Source organism: Anser cygnoides, chromosome 5, assembly GCF_040182565.1.
Source record: "Anser cygnoides isolate HZ-2024a breed goose chromosome 5, Taihu_goose_T2T_genome, whole genome shotgun sequence".
Classification (NCBI taxonomy): domain Eukaryota; kingdom Metazoa; phylum Chordata; class Aves; order Anseriformes; family Anatidae; genus Anser; species Anser cygnoides.
The window spans coordinates 54,853,604-54,879,510 of NC_089877.1; the positions used below are offsets into that span (position 1 = coordinate 54,853,604).

The window sequence follows — 25,907 nt, forward strand, 5'->3', positions numbered from 1 at the left end:
AAACAACCCCAGCTCCTTCAGCCACTCCTCATAAGACTTTGTTCTCTGGACCCTTCACCAGCTTCATTGCCCTTCTTTGGACATGCTCCAGAACCTTAATGTCCTCCTTGCAGTGAGTGGCCCAAAATTGAACGCATTATTTGAGGTGTAGCCTCACCAGAGCCGAGTACAGAGGGACAATCACTTCATTAGTCCTGCTGGCCATGCTATTTCTGATAAAAGCCAGGATGCTTTTGGCCTTCTTGGCCACCAGAGCAACTGCTGGCCCATAATCATCCCACTATCAACAAATACCCCCAGGTCCCTTTCCCTTGGGCAGCTTTCCAACCACTCTTCCCCTAGCCTCTACCGTTGCATGGAGTTGTTTTGCCCCAAGTGCAGTTCCCAACACACAGCCTCGTTGAACCTCATACAGTTGACTTTGGCCCATCAGTCCAGCCTATCCAGATCTATCTGTAAAGCCTTCCCACCCTCGAGCAGATCAACACTCCTGCCTAAATTGGTGTCATCTGAAGACTTACTGAAGATGTCCTCTATCCCTTTGTCCAGATCATTGATAAAGATGTTGAAGAGAACTGGCCCCAATACCGAGTCCTGGGGGGCACCACTAGTGACTAGCTTCCAAATGAATTCCATTCACCATGACTCTTTAGGCCCAGACACCCAGCAAGTTTTTAACTCAAAAGGAAAAAGAAAAAGAAAAAGAAAAAGAAAAAGAAAAGAAAAAGAAAAAGAAAAAGAAAAAGAAAAAGAAAAAGAAAAAGAAAAAGAAAAAGAAAAAGAAAAAGAAAAAGAAAAAGAAAAAGAAAAAGAAAAAGAAAAAGAAAAAGAAAAAGAAAAAGAAAAAGAAAAAGAAAAAGAAAAAGAAAAAAAAAAAAAAAAAAAAGAAAAAGAAAAAGAAAAAGAAAAAGAAAAAGAAAAAGAAAAAGAAAAAGAAAAAGAAAAAGAAAAAGAAAAAGAAAAAGAAAAAGAAAAGAAAAAGAAAAAGAAAAAGAAAAAGAAAAAGAAAAAGAAAAAGAAAAAGAAAAAGAAAAAGAAAGAAAAAGAAAAAGAAGAAGAAAAAGAAAGAAAAAGAAAAAGAAAAAGAAAAAGAAAAAGAAAAAGAAAAAGAAAAAGAAAAAGAAAAAGAAAAAGAAAAAGAAAAAGAAAAAGAAAAAGAAAAAGAAAAAGAAAAAGAAAAAGAAAAAGAAAAAGAAAAAGAAAAAGAAAAAGAAAAAGAAAAAGAAAAAGAAAAAGAAAAAGAAAAAGAAAAAGAAAAAGAAAAAGAAAAAGAAAAAAAAAGAAAAAGAAAAAGAAAAAGAAAAAGAAAAAGAAAAAGAAAAAGAAAAAGAAAAAGAAAAAGAAAAAGAAAAAGAAAAAGAAAAAGAAAAAGAAAAAGAAAAAGAAAAAGAAAAAGAAAAAGAAAAAGAAAAAGAAAAAGAAAAAGAAAAAGAAAAAGAAAAAGAAAAAGAAAAAGAAAAAGAAAAAGAAAAAGAAAAAGAAAAAGAAAAGCAAAAAGAAAAATATTCACAGAGTGAACTTCTCTGTTGCATTTTTAGACCTTGTTATACATTCACAGTGCTATGAAAAGTGATTTTACTGGTGCCAGTTTAGCTTATGAAGCACTCAGGAACAGCTTGATGGAGTCAGGGAACCCAGTCCTGGCTTCAGCTGGAATTTTCCCACAGAGCAAATCTTGTGGTGCCAGTCCTGCCTTGGACCCTACTCGCATGGACACCACAGTTGGGCTGGCAGCACCCTGTCCCATATTCAGCTGAGAGATCAAAGCTTTGGTAGCTTGCTGTGATTGGATTCAATTGGAGAAGGTCTCCTTCTTCTAGTTCTGGAGATGAGCACTGCCATCCTTACAAGGACAGAACACCAAGCTGAGGGATGGTTGGTTTATTTGCATATGGCCACACAGCAAGTCAGCACTAGAGCAGTGCAGGAGTTGGGAGCACACCGTGGTGCTGTGGTGGCAGGCCATGTGCCAGTAGAAGCCAAGACATTCTAGGATAAATTGGCAGTATGCACTCTGTGAAGTTTTCCTGCATTTATTTTATTATGTAGTGAATGATACAGCAAAGTAGTATATCTTAAAAGGATATAGAATAGCTGTACATGCTTACTGAGGCTTTATACCACTGAATGCCAGCCTGAAGAAAGGGAAGCCGGAACAAACTATTAGAAAAGTTAAAAGGTCAATTAAAGTTTTGAAAAACAGGCCCTTTTTTTCATAAGAAATCATCACAGGAAATGTGTAAATTCATAATTCTCATATTTTAGGTCAAATTTTTAAAGCATTTTCATGTGTATAGTATATCTACATTAACTGTGTTTTAATGCTCAACAACATATTTAGCTAATAGGTTAGAGAGCAAAGAAAGTGATATTTTTAAAAGTCCCATATAGAGAAGAAGGAGACTCAAGAAATTTTGACATGGCCATTAGCTCTTAGGATGAAAACAATTCATTGATATCTATTCCACGTGTTAGTCTCTGGCCCTCAGGGAGCCATAGGACTGTTCAACTTGAAGAAAACAAGTTTTTTTTTTTTTAAAAAAAAAGGAAAAAAAAGAAGCACTTGAAAAAATTTCCCCGGAAAATCTGCTTAATGCTGGCAAAGTTAAGTCATGGGCATAGCTCTGTGGCTTGGGACTCCTGGAGAACGGTGCAAAAACTTGAAACTGGGCCTCTGGGTCCCTGGTGACAGAGTCAGTGTAATGTTACAGGAATGCTGGTGTTTTTGAACACAGGGAAGACTTCAGCAGTTGATCCTTGCTCCTTTTCTCTCCCCATTCTTCTCTCCTATGCAGAAATGTCATTTATTTAATTAGAATAAATGGGCTACGCTAAGTATTTGAACCAAATCTGGGATGTAGCAATATTTGGATGTGCCCTCAACCACAAACTCAGCACGCCCGTGCCTCTACAATGTTGACTTTGGACTCTTGAGAACCGAAGAACAACTGGGGCACTTGGGGCAGGAGAACAGGATAAGCAGAAGAAATTTTGTGGGCCAAGGAGCTTGACTAAACATTGTGTTCCAAAAGACAGCTCTGTACACAAAGAATAAGGGGAGCAATAGTTTATTCAAGTGGCTCAACACAAAACAGATGGTAAGAATTCAACAGAGCAAGGGACTGATGGGTAGCTAAAGCCAGCAGGCACAGGCAGGCAGGAATACTCAGAGAACTGAGACCCCAGAACTAATACACTTACTACTGTGATATCCTAAGAAACTTAAATTTCTAAAGCCAATATGAGTGTTTCATGTTCAGATGGACAAGTAGTGTTTCCTCAAACTCTTTGGAAACAGTTTCTTTCAAGGGTCTTCAGGCTAGATGTTGCTAAAATTAGTTTTTTTGTTTTGTTTTGTTTTGTTTTAATGTTCAAATAAATATAAAAGGTGCAGACAATCATCTTAAAAGCATTCAACACCTTCTATGGGACTTCCCCACCTCCAAGCAGGCTTTCTGTCCTAGGTTTTCTGACCTTTTCCTCTGAAGTTTAGCCAATGAACATTGACCCAAATGGTCTTTCATTATTGTTGTCACATTCCTGACAAACACCTCTAAATGTCCCTTAGGTACAGAGAAGGAAAATGTAAACTATTGAGCCATAAAGAAAAAAAGTCTGAGGTACCACTTTGGCTTCTGATGACAGGAGTGATGAGATATTTCATTTTGTCAAATTTAGAACAAACTCTATAATCATGTTTTTTGGAGACAGAATAGAACTCAAAACTATTGAGCCTAAATTTTCTATTGCTTCTGGTAAAATACAAATTCTAGGCTGTAGCAGGTTTTTTTGTTTTGTTTTGCTATAATTTTATTCCCCTGGTAATCCCAGAAGCAGGACAAGAATTAATTTCAAACAAGGATCTTTATTGTTTGCATAGTTCAGTATTCTGTTTAATTGCAAAAACATGTTTGTTGTTTTTTTAATTTAGTTTTCTTTGAGAAAGTGATGGTTCAAATTAAGGGGAAAAATGTTTTGCAAAACTCAACAGTTCTGTGAAACCTTAAACTGTTTTTCTTTATGTTGTCTGAAGTTTTGAAAAATACTAAATGCTACCAGTTTTTTAATATTATTTCTTTAAAGGATCAAAGACCTAAATCAGTCATGGATTACAGTCAACTAAATCCAGACAAGTAACAGTTGGTGAAGTTCCTAATCACACTATCAAGCTAATAAATATTTTTTTTATTCATTGTGAGTGAAGTTGTTCTGAACATGCAGGTGAACAAATGGATTATTACTCACCAGAATTTCTCTTACAGCTCACGTTTCCATATTGCTATGGATAGTGTGTAGATTCTCACTGAATGAGACAACATCTGTTGAGCAGGGAAGGAAGGTTTGTCAACTTTTTTTGAAAAAAAAAATCAAATTAAAGTGGAATCAATCTGAAAAAAATTATTTCACAGTCCTGAAAGTGAGATCTTGTTCAAAATCACCAAAGATTCATCCAAAACTTAGGTGTCATATGAAGCTTGACATTCATTGGGAGAAAGATATCATAAGATGCATGTTTGTTTCTACACGACCTACATTGCCTGTCTTTGCAGATCAATGGAGAATCTCCAATGGGTATTAGTGAAAAAGCTGTATTTTGAAGTATCTTGAACTTTAGCAGAAATTATCTGATTTGAAAATTCAGCCAAGATTTTTTTTTTTTTGGTGATCATTTAAAATTTTGTGGTCTGCCAATAATGTAGAATTAATGGCAATTTTTTCCGGCATTTTAAAAGATCCAATAAGACTTCTCCCTGATGCAAGTGTTAATTCCATCTCTTCCAGCTGTGGTATATTGCAGACAAAAGGACCTATATCAAAGATTTAGATTGGCTTTTGCTTTTTGATGATCATCATGCTTTTTGATGATCATAGTGAATTTTGATGATTGGCTTTTGCTTTTTGAATGTTTTCTTAGGATCCAGGATGAAACAAAAGCATTTGGAAAAACTTTTATGTGGGCACATAAAGTCTTTGTGCTTGTTTTTTGTTTGTTGGTTGGTTGGTTGGTGCGTTGTGTTGTGGGGTGTTTTTTTGTTTGTTTGTTTCAGAAGAACAGAAATGTCCAATACACCTCAGCTACATATTTACCTAATCTACAAAAATCCATCAATTTCATTAAACATTACAGGAGGCAGAAAATTATGAAGTTCTGATTTCTGCCTTTGGGAAACATCACCTCATTCCAGAACTTAGGTTTCATATTGTTTAACATGTTTATATATCCCAAGAATAACTTGTCTACAGATGGGGTAGTTTGCCAGAATCAAAAGTGTAAAGTTGCCCCATTGGACACAGTAGAAGTACCAAAAACTCCTGTAAGCTATAGCAAGTATAATCCATCCTTTTGCTTATTTCTATTGTGATTTTCAAAAACACAATCAGTAATAAACAAAACAGAAATAAACTGAAGTATATCTTGAAGGATATACAACACGTTTAATGTGATGCAGACTTTGATAAAATATCTGCAATTGACCATACCCCAGCAAGTGATTTACAAGGCATAAATCATTGGTACTTGTCAAGTATTATAGAGGTGAAATCCTGACTCTGATGAAGGGAGTGAGAGTTTTTCTTTGATTTCTAGAGGCCTGGATTTTACCCTGGGCACATTTTTTTTTTCTAAAAACACAAATAACATGGAATTAATTGAATAGACAAATTACATTAAAGTGGGTTTGATGTCTGTTACTCTTTTTAGAAACTCCTTATGCACCAAATACTACACATATTGTAGACCTGAGATGGTACCAAAGAGATGCTGATTTGAATGAGAGACTCTCTTGACATCAAAGAATCAGTAATGTAAGCCCAAATCTTTCATTTATACATCTTTATGATAATTCATGAAACTAGTCATTCAGGTAGCTTCACCCAGTAATGTTCTTGAACACGTTTGATTTCAAAAAAAAATATGTTAACACATTCCTTATATGAGGATTTACATACCCTGTATGTACCAAAAAATTGTTTGAATTAGCGTTTTGCCAAACAGCAAAGATGATTACCATCTTTCCAGCAGAACAAGTATTAACCCCTGGCTCACCTAGATGCTTAACTATATGCTTTCCTGTAAAAAAGCAAGCTATGCCTGCCTGCAACAATAGGAGTATTTCCATCAGAATCAGCAGCAGTTCCCGTGTCTTAAATTAGCTGTATCCCCAAACTCTTGCTGAATCACAAGTTTTATGATTAACTTTGTAAAACCCAGTGTTAAATGATGGAGTCTGACATGGACAGTATCCCTTGGTTTCTTTTATCTTCTCAGAGCAATCTGTGATTTCCTCCATGACTTTCCTTTCCCCTGGTGACCTGAGATGACCCAAATTAACTATGATGCACTGTGTGGAAAACATTCTCTCCAATCCATCCTTCCCCATTTCTCACTCTTAATTTATTGGCCACCCACCCCTCTTTTTTTCTTTTTGTTTTTGTCCAAATTTTCCTATTTCCAGCATATGTTTTAAGATTAAAAAATGCTTATTTGGCAGATGGTATAAACACTGTACCTCAACAGATGTTTTTAGTGTCAGTGCAAGAAACGGCCACACGCTGATGCGGTTCTGCTTGGCACTATTTCTTGTCTGGAGAGACTGACGCTGCATGAATATATTCATTTTACTTCTGGTTTCTTTTTGTCATTTTTTTCCCCACTGTTCCCCTCTCATGACGCTGTGGCAAATTTGGTGTTTCTGTGACTTTTTCCGTCTTTGCTTACGACCTTGTTTTAGAAGTTCTCTGTCTTGTTTCTGAAGGCACAAACTGACCTGAATTTACCTTTAAGCTTGTCTCCCTCCCCTTTAACTGTGTTACTAGGAATATGTTTTCAGGTTAACTTCTAGCTTTTACCAACTGCTTTTATGTATCTCAATCTCACTATTCCTATCCAAAACGTATTGCTATGCAGGCACATGTATCAAAATAATTAGGGCCTCAGTGAGTACTATCCACAAGTTCAACAGTTTTTTTCTATTTACTCAGCTGGTCATGTTCTTGTACGAAGAAGGTTTTTTTTCAAGCTGTATTTGAAACAGGGGACAGGTTATATAAGGGCATAATAAAAATATGGCTTTTGTGAAGGCGTAAGCAAGAACCTCTCCATCTAAATCTCCTTCTGTCTCCTAATCTGAAAGGATTTTTCTGGCTTTCTGATGGCAAGGGAGATTGTTCTGCACAAGTTTGTGCCAGGTAACAGCTGAAGATGAGGACTGGAACAGTGGGAAAAAAAAAAAAAAAAAAAAAGCTAAAAGCTATGAATTTAGAGTGCACAATGATCTTAAAAATCTCTGCTGGTTAAGTGTTACCAAATGATGCCATATGAGACACCACAACATTTCCCTAAGCTTGCGAAAGGCCGTAATTGTGGTGCTCCAGATAATTTCATGCGGTAACAGCTTATAAAAGTTGACTCTTTAGTAGAAATCCTATGCCTGATGGCCTAGCACAGATTATCTTGTTCTTTGTTGTCCCTCTGCATGAAGAGTGAATATGGTTAACACACATTATGGAAGAAAGAGAGAAAATCAAGTGATGGTGCACCTGATTTTCAAATAGCAAGCATATCTGCCACATCCACAGCCTCACTATGAGGATGCTCACCTGCCTGCCATGTTTGCTCAGTCTGGATCCTTTGAAAGTGCCCAGCATCCAGAAGGTCAAAATGGACAGTTCCTGCTCTCCAGAGAGCAATGAGAGTTTATCTTCTTTCCCTGCCCTTTATGCAAGCCACCTCCTGGAGGTGCTTATCTCCTCCCCAAACACTGTCTGTGAGCTTGGGCACATGAGTTTTAGGTATGGATATCTTTATGCTGAAGTTATCCCTTTGGAATTCATTCCAGCACTCAAAGAGCACATGATGCCAGCCAGAGGTGTGTGATGTGTTGTTCCCTTCCCCACAATGGCTTTGGGAGAAATGACACTGCTGTCTAGAAGGAGCAGCACAGGGCACAACTCCAAGGAGTAGCCCCTCTGCTCATTTTGCATTTCACTTCTTACTGATCCTTGCTGGGCTCCCTGGACCTTTCTTCTCTCTCTGCTTTTTGTATGTGGGTGAAGACATCAGTTAAAACGTTGGGGTGATAGAGCTCAGCTTGACCTTAGATAGCACTCAGTGGACTAGCATACCTCTACTGCAGCAGGCACAAACATACAAGCCTTTAGTGTCAGGGGTACATGTCTCATTCTTCCGGCTGCTTTTCTCACAAACAAATATTTATTTTGGAGGAAGACAGGGAAATCCAATTCTCTACTTGTGGTTTCGATTCCTTTTGTCTGCAACATGTTCTGCTAGGGAAATGATGCACAGCGGTTTCTTTTTCAAATTTGCTTCTGGCTCAGCAAGAAGGTGGGTGGCAGGGCAGTTGGAAGTCATCAAGCATAAGTAATAATGTTTAGTAACCTTTTGTGTAACTCAGTCCTCCAACATTTTCAATGTCTTCCTTTTCCTGTTCTTATTGGGGGACAGATCCTGAGTAACGGGGTCCTGAGTAACTTCAAATTTAGCTGAGACATTCCAAGTCCTAAACTTAAGCCCACAAACTTTGCACAGAAAAGCATCACAAAATCTTTCTTATCCATACTGCAAAAGGGAGCCAACCACACAACTGGGGTAAAGTGGAGCAAGTCTCCCAAGGGCAGTAGAAGAAGGCAGCAACAGAAGAATTAACATGAGCAGGCCACAATAACCTCCTCACACTACGAGTCAAATCCTAATCTCCTGGTCACCACTTGAGTAGATAAGGATCTTTATGGAATATTTATACTAAAGATAGAGCAGGTGTCAGATTTTTCTCAGCACGGTGGTAAGCATAGCTGCCTTATTGCCACCGATTAAGCAAACGTTAGCATGAAAGACATGTTTAGAAAAAAAAAAAAAGAAAGAAAGAAAGAAAAAAAACACTCCCCTAGATCACAGTAGTTGCAATTGGTTACTTGCTAATGACAAACAGTGATGACTGGTGATATTTATTCATGTGGTAGATTTTCAAAGCAAAAAGTAGAGTTTAGTATCCCCAGCTAAAGCTTTCCCAAGAACAATATGATAGACCATTCAATGTGCTAATACTCAGTTCTAGTCATATTTTTCACGTGCAGATTTTGGAAAGAGAGATTCCTTACTGGAAAATTGATTTTTTTCTTCATACATTTAATGCATAAATACATTCATGCCATGGACGTAGGCAGGAGAAATACCTGGTTTTTGACCATGTAAGCTTTCCTTCTAAAATAGTTTCTCTCTTGTTCCTTTCTCTAGAGGACAAACTGATTCTGTCTTTCTTGATGTCCACTGTCAGGAGAAAAGGTGAATGTGAATCTATATTCACATTCTGAAAAAAGTTTTCTTAAATAAGTTGTTCTTCTGTTTTACAGTGATCCCCCAAATACATATTGACACGACATTAGCACAAACGACACAACAGAGAGCTCCAGGTCAATTCTCAGCATATGATAGGAAAAACAAAATTTCTCAGTATTACCACCCACTTAGCTGAAGTGGCATGTTCTCCAATCACAGATGCAGCCTTGACTGCTGTATCAAAACACTCCATGACAGCTCTTATCTACATGAACAGTCTGAATGCAGAGATGGCAATATCCCCACATCATTCAGCTGGTGGCAGAAAGAGACTCAGAAATTTAAATTTCTGAGATAGAATTCCAAGCCAGTAATAAGGATGGGTCTCAAAAGAAACCTCCCATAAGGACTTGATACAACACACAGAAAAAGACCTTCCTATCCTCCAGGAGGAAGCAAACTAACAGTAAACGTATCTTAAGTATGGCAAATATATCAGTGAGCAAGTTGCTACAGATTCATGGGAAGGATGTGAGAAAGGTTCTTAACACAAGTTTCAAGTCTTACAGAGGAGAAAAGTCCATAAAAAATGGAAACAGTTTGATTAACCCTTTTAGAATATTGAGGACCAGGATCCAGAAATCCATCCACATGAAATGGAGGATGCTGCCCATTTTGTAAGTAGACTCTTTTTGTAACATTGTACATTTGTAAGTAGACTCTTTTTAACCATCTAACTAATAGTTCAACAGAATTGAAAAAAAAAAAAAAAAGTAACTCAATTAATCCAATCTAAAAAAGTAAACTAGCCTTTTCAGTAACATCCAGGGTTTGCCTTGACCCTGGGGGATGAGAAAAGAAACAGCCATAGAAACAGTACAAGCCAACACTTATGTCTCAAAGAAGTACAAGTATTCATCCTGAAACTCTCCACGCATTTCTAGAAATGAATACTAGGCAGACATCACTAAAGACTGAGGACTCCTTTTCTTGTGCTATAACTCTCTCTCTGAAGTCTATCAAAAGATTCCCATTCCTGGAGGTGTTTAAGGCCGGACTGGATGGGGCTTGATCTAGTGGGAGCTGTTCCTTCCCATGACAGGGTGGGTGGAATTAGGTGATCTTTAAAGCCCCTTCCAACCCAAGCTATTCTATGATCCTGCAACAGCTCAGAAAAGCATTGAAGAATGAGCTCTCTCTCAAGCTTCCAACAAACTTTCTGCCCACCCATGGTTATTTGCATTTATTGACTCTCATAAAATGAGCTTTTTATTCAAAGAAGAGAAATAAAGAAACTTCTGCTGGTACTGAAATCTTGGGTTTGATCTCTGGGCTAATGAAGGAAATGTGCTCCTAACACCTCAACTTCATACAGCTGGTGCTGGAAATAGTTGCCAGAAGGGTTGGGGACGTTCGCAGTGTTAGAGATGAAGGCCCTGGGTTAGTGTCATGTCCCAGTGATCATGACAACCAAGAGATTCCCAGATGAATAGTCATGGATTAGATAGTCAACAGACTGCTTCCAACCACTTGGCCCAGAGATCTGCAGCAATAAAGGCATAGAAGATGGCTTCTTTTCCTGACAGATTTACTGGGCACATGGAATCTGGGTTAAACGGCCTTAAAAACAAGGAAGAGTGTAAGAAAGATTTTCAGAGCATAGGTACATCCTCTAAACCACTTGCAAAATTTTGTGCATGAAATCTTCATTGTAGTCAAAGTAGAAAAGCACAATCTGACCTAGCACATGTGGTTTCTGATTTAAATAAATAATTAACTAATTAACTAATTAAAAGAAAAATATCAAAGCACTGGAGGAGAGGTTTCTGAAGAAGTGAGATGAACACATAGAAGGTATACACAACTCCTAAGTTAGAGTTAAGTTTGCTGAAAGAATAAAGTATTTGTTCTCAATGACAAGGTGTATGTATACCCTCTGTGTGAATGTATATGTTGATATTATTAAAAGCCTTAAGATCATTGAATCATAGAATCACAGGTAATCTTATACATCTATTCTTACATAACCCATACTTTCTGAATATATTTCAAAATAAAAAATTTCACTGGTGGAACTTGAAGCAATTCTTTGCAATGGTGTAACAAGAAATAAAAAATAAAAAAAAACTGACTTTAATCCTTAAATTGACAAGACAGATTTCAATATTCACCTTATGAAAAGAGCAAACGATGGTTTTATAAATTCTTAGTTTATATTACTGTGACTTGGAAACTATTTTTTAAAATGATATTATATTGGAGGTCATGATTTTCCAAATACTGAAGCACTTGTTTACAGTTTGGTGTTTAATAACCAAGTGCATTAAACATTTTGTGCTCTAAATTTACCAGTTCTTGGATATTTACCAAATTCTCTGCAGTGTGCTGCTCCAGGAAAACACTATCCAAGTTTTGATGACAGCTTAAATTACTTTATACTTTTACAGCATTAATAATTTGCAATATTAGAAATACACTGAAAAGAGGCAATTAATTACTATCATGAAGCAAAGCCTAAGACAAGCTTTAATTACTGTTGTCAAGCTAATCCCAGATTTATGTTTCATATTTACTTCTCTCCCTTATTATCTGCTTTTATTTTGGATTTATGGGAAGTTTATTTTTCATTAGAAGTGTTTTTGATGCACACACAGATTGTCAAGCCATCCTGAGTGACTGTTAAATGCCAACCTGTATAGATGAAGTTTTGAAACCAGACTGTGGTTACCATACTCAGCTGTGGATGTACTAAAATTAGGCACATGTATTCCCATTTAGCCACTTGAGTTATTCACATCACTAAAAAAAGGCCACTTGTTTAGGTGCCTTTAGTTAAGTGACTAAATTGAGACCCCATGTGGCATGCATATTACAAAATAACAAGAGCTTGTTCCTTAATAGGCTCCCATGAAAGCCAACAGGAATTTAGCCATAGAATTCAAAGGGGACAGACTGGGGGACAGACTGCACCCAACTAGTGGATTGTGTAATAGCTTTTATTTTGATGTTAGGTTTTTGGTACTTTTTCTCAGTAAAAGATTGAAAACACAAGTTAATAAATCTTCTAATTAAACCACTTACCAATTTTACAACATTAGTGTTGGGATAAGAACAAGCAAAAAGAAAGGCAATTATAAAAGCGGAAAAGAAACAAAGAAAAAGGAAGAAAACGGGACAAGTAGGTGGACTCTGTCTTTGGCTGTTGGTTTGGCTCTTTCACTCTCTCCAAGCAGTCCTTTGGGGATCCAGACTAGGCAGCAGATTTCAAAGGTGTTGACAAGCCTGGCAGACCAGAGATTTCAATTTGTCCCCCATCAACAATGCCAGGCAGCTGTAAATGACTCTAACATTCTCTGCTTCATGATCGTTCCAGGATTAGGGATAGGTTTTTGCTTTAAGTCCATTATGGACTCCCTGCTCAGAGGCTCAAGCTTACGTAGACAGTGAATGCTTTCAGTCTATAAGCCACCAGTCTAGTTTCTTTTTCTTTAGCCAAGATAAAAGGGGCAGAAATCTTTTAAAAGGTGGATAAGCACTTCCACATTTTTCTCTTATTTGCTCCCACTTTCAGGAAACAAACAAGAAAACTATGACAGGGCCCCACTCAACCATCTTTCTTTCACAAGGATGGGTATGTATGTTCTGAAATGTCTTCAACAGTTTGGAAATCTTCCATCATTAATTTGAAGGCATATTAAAAATTTTGTTCTTGCATACAGGACTTACAGAACCAATTTGTTCAAAAGTAATATTACTTAGAATTTTAGCAAAGGGTGGGCACTTTTCTCCAAATTCTTCCTTTCCAGCTTGGGCCAGTTTCTTCTGATAAAACAAAAATTCTTGATAACTTAGCTCAGCATCACCTTCTAAACAGAATCAGGAAGAGGGCATTATCCATTGAAACTTCATGAGCACCCATGGATATAACCTCTCCGTCCAACCCAGTAAGCGGATATAAGGCACTTGCATAGCCATGCTACTTTATAGATCAGTGGGGCCACCAGAAACATTGGACATTACAGACTCCTTTTTCCTTATAACATGACAGGTCAGGGTTATTAAACTTTGGTTTGCAATACGAGGATACAGAATGGACAAAGATGACTGAAAAACAGATGACATTTTTTCATATCTTTGTAAAAAATAAAATAAAATAAAATTTAAAGTTTTTTTTTTCTTTTTTTTTATCTGTATTTTCTGCATTGCAAATCTGAGGTTTTGGCTCAAAGACAAAATCTCTTAATTTCTGGATAGTTGTGATGTTTCACACTGAACCACTAAAATAAATGGAGTTCTGCCATTGGCTTCACTGGAAACTGGCACCAAGCCTTCATTTGGTAATTTCATGTCTGTTTTACAGCTGTAAACCAACGCACAAAGCATATGGTTTCTGATGCCTCACAAGTTAGAAGAACTGCCTAATGAACATCATCTTAGCAAATCACTCTTTTATGTATAATTTATTATGTCTTCATCAGTGAAACCAACTCAAAGCACAAATGCAAAGCAAATATATTGGGGTTGAAATTAGAACTACAACAGAATACACAATGGTAAATGTGCAAAACATTTTATCTTTCTTCAGTAGTTCTAACGGAAGCCTTCACAAACTTGAAGAAGACTCTACTACAAACAAATACTGCCTTCATTCAGCAGACTTTGCAAAGTTGAAGAGCTTGGAAAAAAGTGAGAGGAGAGGGGAGGGGAGGGGAGGGGAGGGGAGGGGAGGGGAGGGGAGGGGAGGGGAGGGGAGGGGAGGGAAGGGAAGGGAAGGGAAGGGAAGGGAAGGGAAGGGAAGGGAAGGGAAGGGAAGGGAAGGGAAGGGAAGGGAAGGGAAGGGAAGGGAAGGGAAGGGAAGGGAAGGGAAGGGAAGGGAAGGGAAGGGAAGGGAAGGGAAGGGAAGGGAAGGGAAGGGAAGGGAAGGGAAGGGAAGGGAAGGGAAGGGAAGGGAAGGGAAGGGAAGGGAAGGGAAGGGAAGGGAAGGGAAGGGAAGGGAAGGGAAGGGAAGGGAAGGGAAGGGAAGGGAAGGGAAGGGAAGGGAAGGGAAGGGAAGGGAAGGGAAGGGAAGGGAAGGGAAGGGAAGGGAAGGGAAGGGAAGGGAAGGGAAGGGAAGGGAAGGGGAGGGGAGGGGAGGGGAGGGGAGGGGAGGGGAGGGGAGGGGAGGGGAGGGGAGGGGAGGGGAGGGGAGGGAAGGGGAGGGAGGGGAGGGGAGGGGAGGGGAGGGGAGGGGAGGGGAGGGGAGGGGAGGGGAGGGGAGGGGAGGGGAGGGGAGGGGAGGGGAGGGGAGGGGAGGGGAGGGAAGTTTCTTGTCCCTGAGTAAAATCAACATGGATGTTCAAGTCAGTACCTTGCAAAAATTAATTAATTAATTAATTAATTAAGATTAGTTAAATGCCACTCTGGAAAATATCAAGAGAATTACATTTTTTTAAACTACTTTTTTTTTTCCTGCCAATCTCTGTCTTCCCAGCAGGTGTCAATAGCAAAAATTGCATCCAGTGATTCTAAAACACAATGTGTTCTGAAACACGTGGCTGAATGTCAAGAAATACTTTTTTATCTTATTTTTAGTTTCATGGCCTAAATTATTAATTTGCAGTGTGCCACACATAACTCAGTTTAAGCATAAAGTTATCTCTGGATATAGCATTTCTAAAGTGTTGCCAAACTGGTCACTTTAAGTTGTTTATCATCTCACTGTTTAATCTGCGTAGAGTTAAAAAGAAACAGAGGGTTTTCTGTATATGTACAAATACTGGGACAGGGAGAGGAGAAATACAACAATATTGACAGAGTATTTCTCAGCCTTCCTAGCTACGCTTGTTCTGTTTGTCTGCTCAGCTTCTTGCCAACCTTAAAATTCATTAATATGAAAAATACTGAGTTCATTGGCTGCAACACCTCCATTGTAGAAATCAGACTACTACTATCTACCACATGTTCAGGCACAAACCCAAGTTCATTCTCTTCTTCTTCAATCTTCTCCCTCCATCTCACTAAAGATCCACAAAATTGCCTGTGGAAACAAATGTTTTAGAAAAAAGTCCTGTCAAGGACAATCCCTAATAATCCCCAATCCTGTGCTTTATGCACAGCGCCACAGCAAGAGAGCACAGAACTTCATGGAGGCCACTGGGGTACTGCCTGGGTGCGGGGATGTTCCCACATGGAAGAGATTATAGAATTGGAGAATGAAGCCAAGCAATTTGTTAATCCTTCCTATGATCATGTATTTTGCATATGTTGTGCAGCAACATACCTTTCAGTTGGGACTGGTTATGTTATGCTGAAGTTCATCTTACGTAACACTGATCAGTTAGACCACAGATGCTGAATTAAGTGGGCCTTCAGGAGTTGGCCTTCTTGCCCCTGAATGATTACAGAACCAAGAGCAAAGTGTACCAGGAGTAAAATAAATCAAGAACTGAAGAACAACAGTTAAAACAGGGCTCTATATGGACTCTTTATCCCAAATTGTCTTGTTTTTGTTTTTTTGCCATCTGAGCAGATTTTTGATCACTGCAAACTGTGTCCAGGTTTCCTTAGAGTTCTGCCAGAAATAAGAGCTGGGGCATGTTTATTTCTGAGGGCAGATCCAAGAGAGGGGATAAGTTCATCCAGCTAGCAGGCGCTAGCATCCAAGGAAGTGAAAGAGGACACAGGGAAGGTTTATAAATCCATAGCTTTAGAAACAGCAATGGATTTATCAGTAGCCATTCCTACAGATACACAGCTTTGGAAGTGGAACAGGAGGTTGATGGGATGGATGCTCAGGTGGAAAAGAGTTTGAATATAAACAGAAGTAAGGAATAGATAAATATCCAGGGCATAGTGGAGGAGAAGAAAGCTTCAAGCAATTACTTCAGTAAGACACTGTTACACCCAGTGATACCTGGTATTTCCACCTCCTCTCCTCAACCTAACAAGGACATCTGGATACACATTTTCTGGAGTTCCTTTTTGAATTTCTGGAAATACAACAGTTCTAAATCACAGTCCTGAGAAAAGCTTAAGACATCTAGAAACATGGAACACCACCAAATATTTCGACAGAGGTGCACTGTGCCTGTGGAGAGACAGGAACCACTGAAAGAAAAACAGTCAGTAAGGCAGTCATGCTCTTTACTTTCATAGTGGAGCTGAAGCATTTATATTCCTGATACTAAGTACAGCAGACTTAGTCTCGCAGTCAAAGACTCGCAAATAAGAAACAATGCACAAATGTACCTTTTAACAGTAAGAATAGAAAGAAGAGGGAAGTCTAAGGAATCACACTCGTCATTCAGTGCTGACCAAAATTTCCTATACGTGACAAGACTGTACCTGGAATAAAAATTTCAGAACATTACTAGGAGACTTAGAATTAATCTATGATAAGTGTTAAACCAAGAAGCTCCAATATGCCATAAATCTCTTACCTACAGATCTCAGCCAGAGAGCTCTCACACTCCAAACTGGAGACTTGTGGTGTATGTCATAGGTATGCCTTTCATGACAGTATTGTCTAATTTTTTTAAGTGCCAGTGCTTGGGGACCTTTGTTTATGTTAGTGCATATGCACACCTATTATACTGCACAACATATGACAGCAAAGGCTAAGTTTTTTTTTTTATTATTATTCCTTTTGGCGGGATTGTTGTGCTTTTTTGTTTGGGGCTTTTTTATTTTTATTTTATTTTATTTTTTGGTGTATATGTGTGTGTGTGTTTTGTTGTTTGTTTGAGTAACTGTAACTTCAGGAATAGGTGTAATTATAGCACAGCAAGCCTCCTGCAGCCTGCTTCCCACAACCCAGAGATGTTCAGCAGGAACCATTTGATCACCAGCTGCTGCCTAAACACTTGAAGCCCACTTGAATGTCCAATCCCTACTCATCCACTTGAGCGGCAGCCACCTTGAAGAGGAAGGTAGAAAGTAACACCTTAGCAAGAAGAGGGCTGCTTGCTCTACCGAATGGCTCAGTGTGGCTACTTGACTTGGGGTAGCCAAGGTGGAAGAGCTGCTGCTCAGGAAGTGGGCAACTTCTCTGGGGGGTGGAAGGACACAGATGGCAGATGCTAATGAGAGAGTGCCTGCAGCTTGTGCTGAGTAGTGGATGGCACTGGTTGTCTCAAGGAGCTGAGGAAATGTAATTACTGCAGGAGGAACACTGCTTGCACTGGAAGTACAAAACACTCTGAAGGTGTTCAATCTGTAGTACAAAGGTGCAGGAGCATAGGTATTTGAGTGGGACAGGACAGGAGTGCTGTGCTGATCTGCAGGAGTTTGGGGACACATCTGTTTCTTTCACACTGAATTTGAGTTTGGTTTCTGTAGTTGAACCATCCTAGCTTTCAGTACCAGCTCTGGCCAAATATAGTCACCTTTGAGCACTGACTGCTAAACATGACAGTGAGTGCCTGGTGCAATCCAAAAAATAATAATGGTGCACACTTGTTATAAGCTTCATGTTCCGCCAACATCACATACGCTGGTGTCATTTCAGCATGGTGGGTAGTGGGAACTCCATGAAGCTTTGGGAACTTAGAGATGTTAGAATTCAGAAATGAATCTGTTTCCCTTCTTTTTGTTTTCTTCTTTTCCAACTGGATATAGATCTGTCTAGGCAGAGAGAAGTTATATTAATAATTTCATTATTATTACTACTAGAGCTAACAAAACATCCTAAGTGCTTTAAAAATAGGTCAGTTCTTCTTGTTAGTGGGAGGAAATTTCATGTACAAGATCTGGCTGAGTTGTCCGTCTCAACCTGGTTAAGTGTAGGAAGGGGGTGACTGCCCTCACACTCCTCTCTGAGTGTCTCCTAAGCAAGCCCTTTAGAGTTCATGATTTACCCCTGTGCCATCAGGTGCAGTGAGTACTAATTGCTTCCTCTTACACCAGCTGGGCATTTTGGTCAGCACTTATTTTCAGGATAATTTGCACTGTTTATTTTTATTTATTTATTTATTTTTTGCTTCAGTTGAGAATGCAAATGGCTGTTAGGTTGCAGAAAAAAGGAAAAAAAAAGTTAACTTTGGTGAAGGATACTGTAAGTGCTATGCGGGAATCACGTTTTTCAGTGGGACCCAGCATATAAGCATTTATGTAGCCTAGATTTACAAGTTTGTAAAGATGTCCCTCTCACACTTTGATGGCCTGGTCATGAATATTACATAAAGTTCAAATTTTGGTGCTGAGATTAGCCACTGTTCATTCCCTTGAAATGATGAACACCTCAGGTTGAACAGCTGATTTTTGAGAAAACTGTATCATTTTTATTACAGCACTAAAATCAAAGAACTGTTAATTTGCCTTTTTAATTGTACAAGCTAACTTTTAATCCAAAATAATTTATAATTTTAAGGAGGCTAGAATAGTACTGGTAAGCAAACTAAAGCAATTCTGTTCCTTCTCAACTGCAATTGCAGTCTGCATTTCCCTTCCTTCTTTCCCTAGATCAGCCTCATGAAATTTATCTTGCCCTGCTAAAACAACAACAACAAAAACTTACCAATCTCTGAGAAGTTGCAGGTGATCTAAAAGTCAGCCATAGCAACAGTTCATGCTGTATGGACTGGAATTTTTAGGCAACTGCCATTAGCCTTTTTTCTAATGGAAGATATAACATATACTAATTGATGCCAGCAAGAAAACTGCACTAATTTTTCATAGGACTGAAGAAGATCTGGTCAAAGTGAATCCAGATTTGAAACTCTGACTAGTGATATCATTTGATCCAAGGAACAGATTAACAGAACATAGGCTAACAGAAATCCTTGTGTAAAAAGCACATTGCATTATGTCAAATTCAGAGATCTTGAAATGAGCTTGGTATAGGTAATTCTGTAATCAAATTCTCTAAAATAGACACAAAAAGATACCACTTGGAATGTCTTTGATCCACCGCTGTGAGTATTTTTACGAACAATCCCAACGCAAGGATCTGAGTTAGCTACCTAAATTAGTTACTTGTGACACATTCTATAAGTGGTTCAGGCAGACAGGTTTCTGCAGCAGCGGGGAGACTCAGTGGATCTAGGCTAGATATTTGTACTGAACTGCCCTAGAAGGAACTTCTTGCCTTCCCTATTCAGGAAGAGTTTGGTAAATCTTCTCAGGCCTCTTTTGAAGCAACAGAAGTCCTTAAGAGGTTTTGTGTTAAAGCAAATGATCTACCTCATCCACAATATTTCCTTTCAAAGGACTTGAGGTTTTCCATGTAATGCTGTCACAATTTCTGTCAACTGACTCTACAAAGATATCTTGAATCATAGAGCAAGTGTTGGAATACTTAGCATGAGCAGAAAGTGATTGTTCAGGCAGTGCCTGTAGAGATACAGAGGACAATGACTGCTAGAGCAAACTAGCCTGGCATGGATTCTTCACCTCCTTGCATTCTTAAATCAAGACTAGATGTCTTTCTGAACTACAACTTCTAATCAAAGGTAATTTGGCTCAATCCATGAGTAACTAGTTTAAATTATGTAACTTCTACTGTATAGGAGCATGGACTAAATTATATAAAGATTATTTCCTGCAAAATGTTGTTATTAAAAATAAATCTTCAAATTTCATCTCACACTCAGGGGTTTATTAAGGAGGTCACCAGAGATTTGTGAGGTCTATTTGAACAATTATTTTAATCCTGAGTATGAAAGAGAGAGAAATTTAGCAGATATAATGTGAACTTAGAAACACAGATGATTATGAAAAATCATACTCGGCAACTACTCAACTACTTCAAGACAAAACAATCTATGCTTTTGCAACGGTCCTGGATTCTTGCCCCAAGTTGCTGCTTGTTTCAAAGAAGCTGTATGGTTATGTAAAGTGCTACTAAGCTGAGAAGCACCAAGATTAGGGTCTGTTGAATTTTTAGCTATTGATAATACACAGTTAACAAACAAATTAGCCTGTACAGTTAGAAATGCCATCTGCAAAGAGCAAAATTTAAGACAGTCTTGCTTTGACACTTTTGGTGTACTTCTATTGTTCACTTTCTAAAAACACTTATGGCACAGAACTGACACTGTGATGGAAATAAGGTTCAGATCATCTCGCTGTAAGATACTAACAACCAATAACATTCTCTACCATAAGTAAAAGTACATCAAGTATTCCCTGTGCAATTAAGGGAACTGGCATATTTTTAATGGCACAGCTTATTTCAAAATTAAAGGTGTGCATATTTTCCAAAATTGAATTCAATAGAAAATAAAAATACAATTAATCAAATACACTTTTCATTAATTTCTCAGCTAGTTCAAGAATTTCATGTTTATTTTTTCAACAGAAAGCTGCTAATGATAAATTATAATAAATGCAGGCTAGACCCTTCCCTAGAAAAGGTTCTGTCCAGATGTATTTTTATTGGGAATGGATTGCAATCACTACAGGAAGACAATGAGTTGCCTTTTTCAGTATACAGAAATTACAAATCAAAAACTTGTTTTTCAAAACTGAAGGTGAAAGCACAGGAAAACTACTCTAAAGGACATCTGTCACTTTAGAAAACTTGTAACAAAAACATATATATATATATATATATATATTTACCATAGCAACATACAAGAAAACTACCAGGAGAGTGTTTTAAATCAAGGCATTCAGTTCTGTACACAACTGTTCTGCATTTAGTTTTTTAGTTCACTTTACTCTTATCTGTTTGCCCAGGACTAATTCAGACTAAGAAGCTATATGTCACTCAGTAAACAACAGTATAATTAAAAGTCCTACTGCTACAGCTGGTTTGAAGCATTTTAGGTCTTGGGAATTACAAGGAACTCATTAAAAATAAAAAGGGTGTAATCAGATCCCCCTTGTACAGTTTAATGGGCAAGAGTAATTTCATGATTGCAATTGGTTTGAATATAGCATATTGCTCTAATTATGTATCTCATGTATACACACAAAGACTAGAATCTATCTATATAATCATGATGATTTAAAATATTCTTGATGACTTTCACGATTACATTTAATCTGGGGAAACTATTTAAAAATCACAAGATCGCTTTATACCGTGATGTTAAGATAGAACTACATTAATGATGGACACCAGACACACATTTAAACTAGCCATTGCGATGTAGTGTCCAGCCTTCTGGACAAATGTAGCAAAGAGAAGCAGACTCATGTCTGTAGCATTTTCTTTTTTAAAATACCAAACAACTAAACCACGTTTCATTGTTCAGCATGCCACTGGTGAGGATACCTACACATGTTAGTTTTTTCTGTGCCATACTATACTTTCTGGAAAAGTCATTCCAGACTGATGTCAGTTTGAGTATATGAAGGCTGCAGACTTGTTATAATTGTAGTACTAAAAAAAACATGCTTGTGCTAATACTTTCCATATTCCATTTCAGTCCAGTGTAATTTTTGCTTACTTTTTAACAAAATCAGTTCTGTCAGTTTTTGTGTTATTAGATGAAATGTACTTTTCCCAAATAAATTGTACACCGAAGTGCCTCAGATAAAGCTGAAACTAGAAACATCAAACGCTAGATTCTGTAGATCAGACCAGTGATTCAGAAAGCAACAGAAGGCTGAATCTCACAGGCTGGCATTTCTAAACTACAGCTATTTTATATCAGCATGTTTAAACTACTAGATCTTGGAGTGCTGCTTTTTATAGCAGAAGTTCTGCAGATTAGTATGAGTTTGGTTTTTTTTTCCTAAAAAGCCTTAAATAAGAATGCTGCCATTATGCAAATATACTTTCAAATACATTTGTTTAAAAACAAAACAAAACAAACAAAAAACTTAATGTTTTCTTTCTCCTCTTTCTCTTCATTTCTCTTTTAGTTAAAATAACTCTGGTAAGTGAAAAGCCTGATTCTACAAAGTTCTGATTAGCTCCTGCAAAAGTAAAACCAATGGAAGGTAACCATGGTCAGCGCCTGTATAAACAGGCTTACCTGCCAAATCAAGAGAAATACTGAGAAATATTGAGAAAGCAAAAACATAAAAGAGCTAGTGGAAAGGCTGGTGTATATTTAGTGGAAACACTTCTTTTTGATTTTAGCACTTTGAGTTTAACTTCAGAACTAAGAGAGTAAATGAAATGATTTATTTTTAGCCAGTACACAGGGTATACAGTTGAAATTGTTTCTGCTGCCCAGAGGAGAGGACATAGGGTTCATAATATAAGACAGGGATATTCATTATACAGCAGTTTGAATCATGGAAGTTATCTGGATGGTATACTATCATCACACATGGTGCATAGCTCCAAAGTTTGGGGTACCTTTGGATAAGAGTCCAAACTGCATTGATTCAGGCCTGTGTTTACTTGTTTAAAACTTCTGAATATTTCTCTTTTCATGAGGTTTACAGTCTGATTCCACACTCAGTGTTGCTTCAAATTGTGCAACTGCGTTTTAATCATTTGGGAACAGCTTCACTTGATCTCCAGTAATTTCATTGAAATATGTTTCATTATTTATATTGGAATTATCTGATTGTTCACAAAGTATGTTTTGCACACCTTTTGCATTCTAAAACTTTGGAAATTAAGTCCTAGATATCGCTATCTTAAAGTTTTATTTCAGTTCACAGTAACATTTCATACTTTAATCAAGAAAATATTTCTGAACACAACAGAAAACACATGACATTAATTCTGGATATTTTTCATCTGCTTTGTCTATATCAGTTCAGGTAGCTGCTGCACCAAATGCTTAATAAAAGTATTGTGTTTAATTTACAAAGAACTCTATTCAATGAAAGAGCAGAATACCCTTTTGGCTTGCCCAACTGGATACATAACAGAGACATCTGGAAAACTGGCCTAATTTCACATTGTAAAATAATGCAGAAAAATAAGAAAATCTTTCCCTGTTTTCCTTTACTGACTAAGAATTATATCATGTAGGTGATTATAGGCATAAAGGACATCATTACATATACTGCTGATGCTATTTTAATTATTTTTTCTGATTCCTATTTAAGAACTCATTTCTTTTATCACTTACACCTGACATATTCCTGCTGTTATGCTGACATTTCCAGTGAATTGTTTCCTCCAAAATCAGGGAGAGTCTCTCAGGTCAATTTTGAGTTATTCATTTTGTATTTATTTACAGATGCAGAAAATAGATCCGCCATGGCTTTGTTTCCTCTCAAGCTGTCTTGGGCTAATTCTTTTCCTATCATGGGGCCACTCTGTCCCTATTTAACTTGATTATATTTAAATTATGTCCTGTAACCTTTGCCATTATTTTTTCATTAATAGAAAAAAGATGATACACTATTAATGTGGCTAAATTTTCCATTTAAACCATTCAAACTTCAATACTTAATATATTTGAGATTGCCTAAAATTTTCCCCCCATCAAGAACAAAGAGAAACATATTGGTAAAATAAGCAACTTAAGGATGACAAGCTTACTGTCAGTATTCTGCTCAGCATGTAAAGTTGGCAGCTGCTTAACACTTATTCCACTTTCATAATGATGGACACTGGAAAATGTAGTATTTTTCTCTCTCAGCCTTTCCTAATTCACTCCATATGTAAGCAGAACTTCCATACACTTACCTCATGCACCCAGATTTCTAGCACCCCCTCCCCATGTAGGGGCAAGGTCTCTAAAGCAAAAAAAAAAAAAAAAAGTACCTTGGTGGTTTGTGGTTTTCATACACACTCTCATTCTCACATACTCAGAACCACTAAAAATCAGCAACTCCCTAGAGAGCTAGGATTTAATTTGGATCACACGTTACCAGCCAGACTAGAGAGTATCTTTACAATAACAATATTTACTTACATTCATAAACAGATGGTAAAACAGCACAGAGAGAAATGCTTGAAGAAAAGTGAGCAGTTTTGTACAAAAACAATGGCCACACGAGATACAGATTGATTTGCTTTCTATTAACAGGTATGCATACAATATTTAATTCTTGAATAAGTATAGCTTGTTTTTTCAAAATATAATGTAGGTTAGATACTTCTTCCTTATGTGTGTATCTTAAAACTGAAAATCAGGTTTACTCTATTCCTCTATTTCTTTGGTCACTGCCTTTTTACAATGCAAGACAGAAACCATGAAACTCAGCACTAGTACACACAGCACCAGAACGCCTTTTTCTAGAGATGTTTCCAAAAAGCTGACTTCACTGGCCATAGTTATATGTGGCCATGTGCAGAAATACCACAGATGGACACAAATACCAAAGCAGAACCTAACTCCCATAGCTGTTTAGCTATTTTCTATAACCATCGCTGTTCTTTGGAATATATGCAAGACTAATATAGTTTTTACTTTGGTTCATTTCTCTCTCCCTATAAAAGTATTATCCCAGATGACTATATATTTTTCTCCCTTTTTAAGAAGGCTGGTTCATATTGGTTTACCCTTCTCAGTTATTTTAACATGTCCTATTTCATTCAAATCTTAATCTATAATCAGGCTCTTCAAATTGTGCTTTCACTTGACTTTTGTTTTATACACAATCTGCCTTGAGGTGAACACTCTCCTGGAGACACATACATACTTTGTAAGATAATTCCATTAAGAAAGCATTCTTCTATAATGTAGGTTTTCTTGATTTCTATCAGAGTAGTAGAGCTCTCCCCACAACACCCAGTAAGACAGCAGTAGTCTCTACCCCTTAAAAAAAATAATAATAAAATAAAGGCAAAGGAAAAATTCAGAAAGAACAATTATTTATGCAACTCAGAGAGGAAAGTCAGCAGGAATTGGTACTACATAATCCCTTATGTAGCTAAGGGACAATTTGCTCATTAAGCTATACTGGGTAATATGAAAGTTGAATCTAGGCTACAAAAGTCAACCGGAGTTAATATGCATAATACAGAAACTTTAACCATCAGTCACTTCCTGAAAAATTGTCCAGCTGACTCTCTCTGACAGATATACTTCTACCATTGTTCTGTTTCACAACTTTCTATCCATTTATAGGATCCCTTCAGACACAGAAGATAGTCTGCTTAAAAGGTGGCAGAAGACTTAGTGCAACTAAAGATCCTGCTAAAGAAAATAATTTTTATGCGTTTTATTTTCTGAAATATATAAGACCATTTTTTTCCTATGACCAACTGCAAAATTACAGTACTCCTTTTTCACGACTCATTCATTGACCCTAACCATACTAATAAAAGACAATCCGGTTCTTTTGAGTTAATATTCCTTGGGACAATTTACTACAGATGTGGAAGAAAACCTCAGCCCAGCATGAAAATGAAGACTTATTTAATAATTATTTTAAGCATTCATTTGAAATTATTTGTGTTTGTAAACCATGTAAAGATTTACTTCCAAGATATATGAATGTCTAAGCACATGTTCTGTTTCTGTTTGATTGCTCATTCAAACTGGCAAACAACAACAACAACAAAATGTAGCAAATGAAGAGTACTGTGGTCATTTTTGCAAGTTAGTATGTGTTTACCTGGCAAACCTCAGAGGAGAAGGAAGACTGCTGTAAACAGTTCATTTGTACAGCTAAGCTGTACAGCATGTGAGCAGCAGCATAGAGTTCTGGGTAAATTAATTAAAATCACTCCTGTAAACATGTTGTAGACATACCCTATCTAAAAGTGAATTTAAAAAAAAAAAAAAAAAAAAAGAGCAAAATCGTGGTCTGACATAATTCTTGAACCACT

General features: G+C 37.4%; 1 long non-coding RNA gene across 1 annotated transcript in view; it reads right to left on the bottom strand.

Annotated features, from left to right (window-relative positions):
• The window catches only part of LOC106047813 (uncharacterized), a 207,266-nt gene that overhangs the window by 46,808 nt on the left and 134,551 nt on the right, over positions 1-25,907 (bottom strand). Inside the window, exon 14 of the long non-coding RNA XR_010832008.1 lies at positions 4,246-4,319. This is a non-coding gene — a long non-coding RNA (uncharacterized lncRNA). The remainder of the gene's footprint in view (positions 1-4,245; positions 4,320-25,907) is intronic.